Below are 13,147 nucleotides of genomic sequence, written 5' to 3'. Positions count from 1 at the left end.
AGACTAACATATTATAGGAGCTAACATCGTTTTAAGGCAGGCCTGACGTTGACCCGTGCCCTTAGCTAGGGCAAGGGCAAGCTAGTCTACTACAGTTTCACGGACTTGCACGTCCTCTTCCTCCCAAATATGATCCTCCTTTTCTCTTATTCTTACATTCTGCTCTTTATTCTGTAATTAGATATACAGGTTCTTTGCAAGAACACTTTTGAGGGATAAGTTGTGGGCAACTCATTCACATGAAAATGTGTAACCCACACAACTGAGTACATAACCAAATCTAGACCAACGGGAGGCAGAGCTGAGTAATGAGAAGCAAAAGCTTTGAGTCAGACAGCCCTGGGATTAAGTCTTTTCTTTCTCCTGAGACAGTCTGTCACTTGGAACAAGTTAAAGTTCGTCACTTCACTCAAACCACTGTTTCTTCGCAGTGTAAAATAAAGATGATAATGTTTCATCAACTGTATTATTAGAAAAGGAATAAATGAGAGGCCAAGGCCCCTACAGCCGAATTTTGTGGGAATCATATCTTTGCCAGGAGGCCTTCCTGTTGACTTCTATTGGTTGGGGAAATGTAGAGGTCCTGTTGGTGCTTACAGCTCTGCTTCCCATTATTTAGAAACATTTTTTGCACAAGCAAAAATGTTTTTTTGATGATGTTATAAATGGATTCATCCTCGTTAAACTGAGTATTTCTTACTCAAGGATTTTTGCCCTCAAGCATCTCTCATGTAGAAACAATATGGACATACAAGAAACAGTTAAAGTACAAAGCTTGTTATATAAAGGTCATCCGTGCTATAGGATGTTAGGGAAGGGGAAGAACACACCATGGGGGTCAAACAGCATATGAACGACACCTCCACTTTTCTGTTTGATGTGGCCATTGAGATTAATGGCATAAAAGTATGTTTGATACTAGGACTCAAAAAGGTTAGTCCTATAAAAATCATAATTTTGTCAGATCTTGTTTGCAAGATTTGGTTTCATAGAAGAAATTAGCATTTCTTTTAAAAGTACTTAGTTCAGGGGCGCCTGGGTGGCGCAGTCGTTAAGTGTCTGCCTTCGGCTCAGGGCGTGATCCCGGCGTTCTGGGATCGAGCCCCACATCAGGCTCCTCCGCTATGAGCCTGCTTCTTCCTCTCCCACTCCCCCTGCTTGTGTTCCCTCTCTCGCTGGCTGTCTCTCTCTCTGTCGAATACATAAATAAAATCTTAAAAAAAAAAAAGTACTTAGTTCATTTGCCATCAGTACTTGAAAGGCAGCTCGGTTTCTTCACATTCCAGTGAGTGGAGCCTAGAATTAACAGGGTGAAGGGTGCTGGGTCCTCCACACCCGTCCCCCCGGGGCTCACATTTTCTGAGAACACATCCTACATTAAATTTGTGATTATCCAAGAAGCCATTATAGAGTAATGGCTGAAATACAAACTTTATCACGTTCTTTAATTCTACATTGACCATTTAATTAAGTAAAAGGTTTTATGAATATGTTGGAACTCTCCTGAGTTAATGCCAACTAGTTCATTTTGTTTTGGATGATGTTTAAAGATCTCACTTTTATTCCTATTTATGTATAAACTTTTCCCCTTTTTGGGGGGTATCATCCTTGGACAAGGACCACGCTAATCTCTGTATCATTCCAATTTTAGCATATGTGCTGCCGAAGTGAGCACCCCTTCTTTTTGGAACATTTAGGTTGAACCTTAGTTCAAAAGAGTTTGTTACAATACTGTAATGGTTTACAGATAGCTCAGCCATGTGTATGTGTGAAAGTTTCATATCTGTTAACAAATATTTACTGAGGTCTTGCTATGTGCCAGGCACTGTGCTAGGTAATGGGGGTACAATAGTGAAAGCATACAAAAATCTCTGCCCGCATAGAGCTTACAGGCAGAAATTAAACGAAGTAATAAGTAAAATAGGTCATATTGTAATGAGACTGAATACTTTGGAGTAGTAAGGGGTGGTGGGTGATCCCAGGAACATGGGGAAGGCTGCAATTATAAATATCAAGGTCAGTGAAGACCTCACTGAGAAGGTGGCAGTTGAGGGAGCAAAGATCTGACCTGACCAAGATAGGAAACCACGTGGATGCATATGTGGTGTGAGAATATTCTAGGCAGAGGAAATAGCAAGTAGGAGTGTGCTTGTGTAAAGAACATCAAGAAGGCCAGTGTACCTGGAGGACATGGAGCAGGGGAAAGGGTGGAGGGAGGAGAGACCCATGAGGAGGGTAGGGGGATAGAGAGGTAGGCTTTGTAGGGCCCGGCATGCCAGGATGATGACTCTCGCTTTTATTCTGACCCAGATGAGAGGGGTGTTAAGCCGTGAGATAGGAGCTGTTTTACCAAAGGCTTGCTATGATTGCTGTGCATTGAGAACAGATTATAAGGTGGCAAGGGCAAAAGCAGGGAGCTGAGTTAGGAGGCAATTACAATAACCCGGGCACGAGAAGATGGTATCTAACTACTTGCTGTGCGTTCAGTGCTGCTGATATTGTATACAGAGACCAGTGCAAAGGGACCATTTCTGTTTATTTTTCAGTCTCGGCATTTTCCCCCTTGTGGTTCAAATCGTACATGAAAGGGAAAGAGAAAGATCAATGCCCTCCTTCACGTTGTTTCAGTCATTACTGTGATAATATGAATCTTGTGTGCGTGGGTGGCATTTTATAGTTTCCAAAGCATTCTTATATATATTGCCACATCTAGCCCTCACTGTTTAAAGGATGGCAGTCCTGAGGTTTATAGGCCATGGCTGGAGTCATGCAGCTGGTTCTTTCTCTTTTCAGGAGAGTGCACATTGGCTTCTGTGAATATGTGTAAGCTAAGCAATAACCAATAACCATCTATTCATGGAAGACGGGATTTGGGTACACTTAAAGAAATTTACTCAGCTGCCGACTCATTAAAGAGTGTATCTATCATTGGTGGTGGCTGAGTTGTCAGGCTTAAAAAACTTCCTTGTTATTGGAATTGAGTCTGTAAATTGTTCAGGGGAGATTCTTCATCAAACAAGAACATGCATAACTTTCTCCTTTTAAGTTCACCATTTCTTTTTGCAGGATTCACATATCTAAAGGTGAAGTAGATAGAAGTGTCCTGAAACTGGAGGTCCCCCCCCCAAAAAAAAAAACACCAGGGGGAATTATAATACCAAAAGATACTTAATTTTTGCTGAGCAGTAATACTAGGTACAGTGTTGCTTTGTGTATGTCAAAATATTTCAGGCAAAGATGGTTTTCATATACGGAATTTAAATAACAAGGCTCATGACATTTTACTTTTAACCTACCGGATACACTGAAAACAATTAAAATATTCAAGTTAATGTCAAAGAAGATAACATAAATAACTTTTCTCTGTGATTTAATTTAAATTTTAAAATATGTTTTCAGTGTTTCAGAGAAAGGATGAGGGAATTGTAGAAATTGTTCTATGTTATAGTAGTTGAGAGAGAGGAGAGTGTATTTTGTGTGATGTAACAGCTTTTGCCAGATTTGAATGAAAAAAATCTGAATGGGAAAATACACCTTTGTAGTCACAGGGAATAATATATCACTTGAATTGTGTTCCTGAATTGCCATTTGTCTAGGAGATTGAATTTTTGAACATAACAGCAGTAAAATGCAAAAAAGGCAGATTAGTATAGTGATGACTGAAAAAACTTAAGTGCTTAGGGTAGGAATTTGAACTTATGGTTCACACAATAGTATTCCATTTCTTTCTTACAAATATGATTATTGAAAAGATTAATATTTTATGTTGAAAAAGCCATTTATTTGAATAAGCTTTCAATTATAATATTCCCCATTAAAGATGTATTTTTTTTCACTTTTCACTTGAAATAGCAATATGTGTAAAACGCAGTTGATGTTCTGCTTTCGATGTGACAAGCTTTTGCAGTACATGATAAGTATAGACTTTTCAAAATGTTCTTTTTGAACTTTTTGCTGGGCAGTGGTTTCCGGATGAGCCTAGGGATTGGTGCTATGGGTAACATCTGAAACTGTGGTTCATTGTTCTCTCATCCTGTTCTTTCCTGTGTGGACCACTCTTCACATCCTTCTTCATCTCTCCTTTTACTTCTCTTTTCTTACTGATTTAATTTCTCTGTTTGGCAATATTACCCAGTGCCTGCTGCATGCCAGGCATTATTCCGCAGCTCCTTGCTCTCTTGAAACTTACCATCTTGTGAAAAAGGTGAACAAGAAACAACTAAAATGAGAGAAACCATTCGCTATGAATACGCCCAAACAGCAAATAGTGAGAGATCTGTGCACGACTGTGGTGGGGGGTGAGGGCCGCTCACTTCATGAGGACAGATGGAGCTGTTTCTTCCTTCTTGTGCCTTTTCCCCTTGATTCTGTCCCTGATGCCTAGTACCCTGGCTGCACTCACAACTTTCATGTACCCAGAGTTGAAGCCAGTGCCACATTATACCTCCACTCAGAGATCTGCCAGACACAGATGGATTGTCATTCCCTAACGTGCTTTCACTTTCTTACTTCTTAATTCACTAATTATTACATATTTTGGAAGGCTTTCCTGATCCTTCCATCACCCCTTGCTTCATCCTCTTAGTACCGCACATGTTGTATTTGCTATTATGATAGACCTTCTCACGTTGCCTCGTAAGGTTTGTCTTCCATCCGTGTATTATGTCAACCCCAACTGCCCCAGTGGAAGCCAGGTCAGCATGACTTTTGTTTATCTTTGTTTTTCCAGAGGCTAACACGGTGTCTGAAGAAAATAAGTTTCTGTAACTTATGTTGTATTTTTTAAACGAAATTAATGAATTGTTTAATCTTATAGTACTTGCTCTTAGAATAATTTGGAGCCCCAAATGTACTTCTCTTCTAAGACGTAACTGATTAAATGAAAGCATAAAATGTAGTATATTCGGGGATTAATTTAAGAAACTAAATGCATTCTTGTCAATTAAATAAATGTAAAAGGTACATTAATAACTAGTTTCCTCTGTTTCACTATTTATATTTTTCACAGCTGAAGAGAGCAGGATTCTGAACCACATTTAGGATTAATCAGAAGAAACCTAAGAGGCATATAGAAAAACAACGTAATTATATATGTGGTTTTATATATGCACTGGAAAGTGAAATTAGATAAGTCATTTGAAGAGCTGCATGATTCATTATAATGCAATCCATTATGTGGCTCACCTTAAATTATAACGTAACACCGAAAAAAATGCCGTGGCTCTGAAGAAGTATTTTATGTGAGTGGGGTCATTATGCATTTACAGGAATCAGTAGAGATATTTGTCAGTTTTCATGGGAAAATTTTTAAACATTTTAAAAAGAAGATTTTTTGTTTTTGTTTTTGTTTGCCCACTCCCAAGATGGAAAGAAATTGATTTTTATCAAGTTCATTCTTGAGGTTTTAAAACTCTTCATCATCTTTTCCAATAGTTTAAAAAAATAAATAAATGAGTAAGTATCATCAATTTACAGATTAGTGGTCATTGACTTTAAACATCACGGCATTTTTGTATTTTGGTACAGGCTTTTTAAGTCTACATATGTTTTACCATCTTTAGTCCTACCAGTTTTAAAGAATGGTTATTAAGTTCTTTGGACATGAATTACTGCCCCCAAAAGGGAAAGAATATAAACAACACAAATAATTAAATTAATTTTAAAAAATAGCTACATTTAAAGATACTTTTATGTTGTTCCTTCTAAAATGTCAGTTAGTAGATAGTAAAATGATAAATTCAGCTGAATATAATGGAGAGGAGGGAAGAAGAAATCTGACCATGACTTAACAAATTAACTTTTGTTTTCTTTTTTTTTTTTTTTTAGATTTTATTTATTTATTTGACAGAGATAGAGACAGCCAGTGAGAGAGGGAACACAAGCAGGGGGAGTGGGAGAGGGAGAAGCAGTCTCCCAGCAGAGGAGCCTGATGTGGGGCTCGATCCCAGAACGCTGGGATCACGCCCTGAGCTGAAGGCAGACGCTTGACCGCTGTGCCACCCAGGCGCCCCAACTTTTGTTTTCTTTGTATGTGGCAGAGAAACTTATGTAAACTCATTAAGTTTTAGTTGAATGATAATTCTTATTATTTATAAAAGAAATGTAGCATCATTGTAATTATACTCTCAAGGTGGATGTTTGCTTTTGTTTTAATTTATTGTGAGTTGACAGGGAAGAGTTGTTTTATAATGAGTTTCTGTCCATGATCAGCAAATAAAAATAAGAAGAAAATAGTGAGCAGAGGGCAAAGTTGCAGCTTTTGCCTCATGTTCTAATCTATTAGGATAACACGTATGTCATGAATATTCTTAATTCTTGATTAAAAATCTTGATTAAGATGGAAGAGTTTCTGGTTTTTCACCTTTAAATATTCTTTAATATAGAGAGCCGACAGTGATGGATGGACTAACATGTAATAAATACAGAATCAGAGGTCTGGAATCATCTTTGAAATAGCACCTCCAAGTCCCCAAATCTCAGAAGTAGTACACCAAAGTATTTGCACTCCTGAAGATCTTTAAGGAAAATTTCATTAGTTTTTTATTGTGACTTACATCATACATACAGATGCATGCATAGGGCTTAGACAGTTTAAAGAATAGCCATAAATTCCTATGGGACCACCACCCAGGTCAAGAAATAGAACATTACTCTTGCCCCAGAAGTCCTGTGTATGAGAAACTGCATTAACTTTCTATCAAAACCAGTTTTTCAAAGTTTGTGTTCAAAGATTACATGTAGAAACACTATCTCCCCCCACCCCCCAAAGTTTCAGGAATTCATTACTGGAAAGAGTTAAACTCCACGGACACGCTGTCTAGACCAGAAGTATTTCTATTTCTGGCATTTTTGAGATGCATTTAGTGGCTGAAATAAAAGTGTATCATGTAGGTTATTGTGCCAGGTGATGTGTTTGTCGAATTAGCTGTGGAGAGCCTCCTTCTATCTGTCTTTAAAATGCAGACGGTTAAGATGATGAAACGTTATTAGAGGTTTGGGTGGATGGGGTTGAGAAGAGGTGCTTGGATTGACACCGATTAAATCCATCTTGCATGATGCTATAACAAAATCCAGTAGTACTACCACCAGTTGAAATAGCGGGGTAGAAGGTGGCTGCCAGAAGGCAGTTTTCAATGAAGATGTCAGACATGATTTCACAGTAACAGAATCAAGTTTTTCAGAAGAAAAAAAATGTGTACTGCCATTCTTGACCAGACACTAGATCTTCAAATACACACCTCAATGCTCATTTTGATAGGTACAGCCTCATGTCCAAACTTACTTCTTATGCCACTTGCTTATATTGGGGCAACTTGTTCGGTTTTGTCTTACTGCAGTTTCGAATTATTAATCAGTGCGCAGCTACTTTATTACCGTTAAAAGGAATTACAAATATCATTGAAATGGTGCTGGTGTTGAAGGAGCAGATGGGTGCTGATTTCTGCAGTTTTTTGTTTTTGTTTTTTAATATTTTCCCCCGGGATAACTGTTGGCAAAGTGTAACAACCCTTGATCAGATTACTGGAACAGAAAGAAAAAAAAGGAAGGAAAAGTAAATTAACCATACATAAGTCTATATATGTTTTTTCTAAAAAGAGAAAAAACCCTTGGGGCGCCTGGGTGGCACAGCGGTTAAGCATCTGCCTTCGGCTCAGGGCGTGATCCCGGCGTTCTGGGATCGAGCCCCACATCAGGCTCCTCCGCTATGAGCCTGCTTCTTCCTCTCCCACTCCCCCTGCTTGTGTTCCCTCTCTCGCTGGCCGTCTCTATCTCTGTCGAATAAATAAATAAAATCTTAAAAAAAAAAAAATAAAAAGAGAAAAAACCCAACACCTTTAAATATAGATGTTTGTTATGATTAAAGAGTGTAAAAAATACGTCTCTCAGATTTAATATTCCATCTATACCACTTCATTATTTATTTTCATTTCCCCTTGCCCTCCTGTTTGCTTCTATGCTCTGTAGCAGATCTGCTTCCTATTGCTGCCGTCAGCCAGCGATGTGACAATTCACAAAGAGAGATGTGTTGGCATTCTAAGACACAAAGGACATTAAATTCGGTGTGAGACAGAACAGGTCTTCTTTATTTTGACCTATAAAACATAGATGCTATTGTAAAAAATATCACTACACAAAATATCTTCAGCCAGTAGCTCTGGATGATATCAATCTTCAGGGTTTGCTCTGTATTTTATTACTGTATTTTTTTGCCTCCTCCTCTTTATATTTTGAAAAGAAAACCAAAGGGATTCACTATACTATATATCAGTTTTGAAGCCACTTGTCTGGCTTCAGAGGCATCTGTGAGTTCCCTTTTCTTGTTAGAGTATATTCTTTAACATGTTAAAGGATCATAGGTTTTAGTATCACTAGCTGGGGTAAAGAGCAAGAACTAATTAATATTCTTTTCTAGATCTGTCCCTGGGTGTCTTACAACCCTGTCTATTTGTTTCCTGTTTCTCCTTTACTTCTGCTTGAGAGCTTTTCTTAAAGTCTCTCACATCTCATACACAGTCCATTAGGCTATCCCACTTTCTCTACCTTTAAAATATGCTCAGAATCCAGCCATATGTTACCTCAACTGCCACCACCTTGGATCGAGCTACCAGGATTAGGCAGAAAAAGATAAAATGATATAAACATACTGTATAAATAATAACAATGTAATAATTTACAATAATATAAATTTATAATGATTTTGTAAATTAATAAAATAAATTTATAATAATCAAATTTATGATAATATAATATATAATAATAAGAATATACTTTCCTTGCTTTATATTTCTGCTGCCCCATTCTCCCCCCTACCCAGTCCAATGTCAATAAAGGAGCCAGAATGATTCGTTTGAAATATAAGTCCAATCTTAGTCATTCTTCTCAGACTCTGCAGTGACTCCATTTGATCACACGCCGTAGTTCTTACAGTGACCCACAGAGCTCTCCTGATCAGTCCTCATTACCTGCCTGAGCTGCTTCGCTGACTTGGTTCAAGCACATTTTTCCTCCTTGCGGCTGCTTACCTCCAGCTCTCCCTGCTATCTGGAGACACCTACAGGCAGCCACTGTCCATTTTCCTGCTAGAATGTAAGCTGCATGAGGGCTGGAATCTTCATTTTGTCAATGGTATATCTTAAGCACTTAGAAATTATTTATTGAGTAAATGAATAAATATTTATAAGCTTAATGATTGGTATACCCCCTACTGGCTTTTTTCACGTTTCTTCCTTCCAGAATCTCATAGCTACCCTTATCTGCAATTAGACAAATGGGTGGCATCAGCATGAGCTCTCTTAGATGCAATATCCCAAACCACATATTAGAACCAAAATTTTAAAAGGAAAACAAATCTCAAATATAAATATCTTTTGATTATTTTTAAGTGACCGTAACATCCCTTCTTCTGTCTCTCTCAAAAACATCTATAAACCTTTTTTATCTCTTGATTCCAAAAAGAGTTACTAAAGAAGAGGAAACATTTTCAATATAGATTTAATATCCTTCCTGATAGCCATGTGACTCTAAGGGTAATACAGTTCTCCATGAACTTACAGATGGGAGTGAGGAATGAGAATCTCGGAATAAATGCAGAATAGGATCAGATAAGAAAATAGATCATAATCTTCTTTTGGTCCATTTAGGCTGTTATAACAAAATACCATAGACTGGGTGGCCTATAAACAACAGAAACTTATTTCTCACAGTTCCACGGGCTGGGAAATTCAACATCATGACACCAGCAGATTTAGTGTCTGGTGAGAATCTGCTTCCTGATGCACAGATAGCCGTCTTCACGTTGCATCCTCACATGGACGGGACAAAGGAGCTCTCCAGCATCTCTTGTAAGGACACCGTGCCCTCATCGTGTACCACTGCAATCTGCCCATCTATCAGAGGTACCACCTTCTAGTATGATCACAATGGGGGTTAAGAGTTCAAACATAAGAATTTTGAGGAGGGACACAAACTTTCAGTCTAGAGCACCTCTCTCTGCCCAGATGTAGAAATAAAGTTACATCAGGATTAAAGGAGGAAAGTTTTTAGGAGGAAGTTTGGCATGACAATCCACAAAAATATTTAAAAATTCATTTCTGGCAGTATTTTTTTTTTTTTTAAAACAACCACTCTACATATCATGGCCTAGTTGAAAAGTATAATTGTTTAGGTCGGTATAGTAAAATATTTTGAGTGAACTTACATGATAACATTTGAAGACAGTATGGGTTCTGAATGAAAGAGTAAAGGTTGCATATAAACAGTAATTTACAGATCCACAGACAATGTAGTGGAAGTATGGGTTGGGTGCTAGATAGGATGGTGGATTAAAAATTTTACCAAACCTTGGCAGAAAAATTTTGCCAAATGCTAATCAGTGAAGGGAGGAATCCTTTAATTCAGTTTAACCCCTCAAGCAGATCACAGTGTCATATACTAAAAAGCTGGAAGGGACAGCAGGTACATTTGATTAGAGAATCAAGGTCCCGAGCATTTGAGATGGGTTGGAGAAAAACCAATAGAATTTAATGTAGTTGTGAGGACTTCTGTGTTTAGTCCAACAACAATAACAACAACAACAAAACCCCACAACTGCATAATCAAAGCATGGGAAAGCTGTATGGTGTAGAAGGATCATTAGAATTCTAGTAGTTAACAGGAAAAAAGTCTGATGTGAAGATGAACTATTTTAATGAACACTCAGGGTACAAGGACACTTCCTAAGATTTTTCACTTTCAGAAACCACATTTTAAGAGGGATTGGGATAAATGGGAACTCTTTCCAAGAATGTTGGTCGGAGTGGTAAAGGGAGGAAAAGGAATGAGCTATCTGGGAAATACGATGTTTACACACTGACAATGTATCTCATTTAATCCCCCTTAACTCTGTAAGTGGACTAATATCTCCACTATACAGAAAATTTAGTGTTGCTCTTTTTACTAAATAGAAATTATCAGTGAAACTCTCAAATGGGCACAATCTTGGGGAAATATTTCTACAGAATTAAAGAAGAAATAAAAAATTGAGAAGGTCTATAACCATTAAAGAGATTCAATCACTTGTTAAAAACTTATTTACAAAAAAAAATCTCAAGAGGCCAAAATATTTTTATAGGAAAGTTCTATGAAAAATTTCAAGCATATACAAACTGAACAAAATAGAGTCCAGAAGAATGTTTTATTTCCAAGTCATTTTATAAGGCTTGGATAATCTTTATGTCAAAACCAGAGAAGGGAGTATGGTAAGAGAAGACTAAAGGTAAATCTTACGTGTAAAATTAGATGCAAAAACCCTCAATGAAATAATGAAAACTGAACCCAGCCACGTATTTAAAACATGTATCATGACCAAAGATGTTTTATCCAACAAGTTAAAGAGTGGCTTGACATCAGAAAATTTATTAAGGTAATTCCCCACATTAATAGATTAAAGAAAAAAACCCCCATTATTTTCTTAATGATTTCACACACACAAAAAAAATTTGATAAAATACAGTGTCCTATTGTAATAAAAACTCTTAGCAAACTAGAAATAGAAAGTCACTATTCCTGACTGGAAAAGGGAGTCTACCAAGACCCACAGCAAATGTCGTATCAGGCTGAAACATAAGAAGTATTTCCTTTACATGAGAAATGAGACATGAGACATGTCTACTCTCACTGCTTCTGTTCACTGTTGCACTAGACGTCCTAACCAGAGCAGTAAAACAAGAGAAATGAAAATTCAAATATCATATACACATATAAATTAAAATTAATATATATGTTATATATAATTTTATATTTAGGATAATATACATTAAAACTAGTATACAGTCTTTTCTTTGAAGTAACTGTGATCCAAAGTATTTTTAAATGATGCATCAAAGGGAAGAAAATTAGGTTATCTTTATTTCTTGTGTATGGGTTTTACAAATATATTCTCTGTTTCTATTCAAAAGTGTTGATATTAATGGAAAAAACATGGGCAAAACACAGTGTAGAGAATGATTATTTTGTATTGGAAACTGACATACAAATTCTTTAATTAAAATGTATTGACTTAGTTATAGTGTATTCCTGTAACAATGATAATTTAAAGAGAAATTTCTGTACAAAAGTAGTTTAATACATTGGGTCCCACGGACTTTAAACTTACTGGGCAGTAGTGGTATATAATTTGGGAGTGGCTTCAGCCGCATATAACAAAACAATTGAAAGTATTTTCAATAAGAAAGAAGTTAATTTGTTTCACAAGAGAAGATTTCTCTGTTTTGGAGATAAGGTATTCATCAGGGACCCAGACTCCTTCCAGGCTACGTCTCCTCCATCTTTAGCTATAACCCTTGTCCTCATGGTTCAGAACAGCTGTTAAACCTCCAGCCATCACATCCCCCTTTAGCCAGCAGGATGGACGAAGGGGCAAAGAAGGGCACACAAATAATATTTTGGGCTTACCTATCCACAGGTGAGTTTGAGGCATGTCATTCTATAAGTGAGCAGCAATGTAACCGGGTAAAAATTAGGGTTCTTGTGATGAAGGAGGAAGGGGAAAAGGGGTATTGCAATCCTTGCATACCCTATTACAGGTGGCTGTTTCACTTCATAATAAAGCCGGTTTAATTGTTGGAAAATTAGAGGAGACATACTCTTTACTTAATTTTACCTTGTCCCTTTCAGTGTAGGAATAAGTGTGTCATTGAGCTTTTTTTTTTTTTTAAGACGATTTTGTCGTTAATAGTCAACAAACTTGCATAGGAACAAGAAATAACGCGCACATAATAAGCTTCATTAAAATTCAGTTATTTGGAGTGAAATTGCCTAATTCTTTCAGGCAACACATGCTAACAAATTCTACTTAGCATAATTGCCGGGTTAATACTATCTCTTTTTCCAGGTTAAATATTTTTATTCACATTTATTATGGCAGTTGTCCTCTGCACTTGGAGTAATAGCACACTGTTTATATATTCTAGGACCCACTGAGTCAAGTTTTGTTCTTTCTACTATTTCCACCTGCTCACTCTCAAACTGTTATAAACACACACAACTCAGAGACTGTTGTTTCTGTACTTTGTAGCACAAGCATCATTATTTCCTCGTTATTTATTTATATATTTTAAGATTTTATTTATTTATTCAACAGAGATAAAGACAGCCAGCGAGAGAGGGA

At 37.1% G+C, this 13,147-nt stretch overlaps 1 non-coding gene across 1 annotated transcript; it reads right to left on the bottom strand.

Moving 5' to 3' along the window:
- Positions 1-1,571: 1,571 nt before the first annotated feature.
- On the bottom strand, positions 1,572-1,675 carry LOC121100904. The gene has a single exon (XR_005832686.1). It is a non-coding gene; the product is annotated as a U6 spliceosomal RNA (small nuclear RNA).
- Positions 1,676-13,147: the final 11,472 nt, after the last annotated feature.

This window comes from Ursus maritimus, unplaced genomic scaffold (assembly GCF_017311325.1).
Source record: "Ursus maritimus isolate PB19 unplaced genomic scaffold, ASM1731132v1 scaffold_5, whole genome shotgun sequence".
Taxonomy (NCBI): Eukaryota; Metazoa; Chordata; class Mammalia; order Carnivora; family Ursidae; genus Ursus; species Ursus maritimus.
The sequence above is the reverse complement of the archived record's forward strand: the minus strand, read 5'-3'. Positions and strand labels throughout refer to the sequence as shown.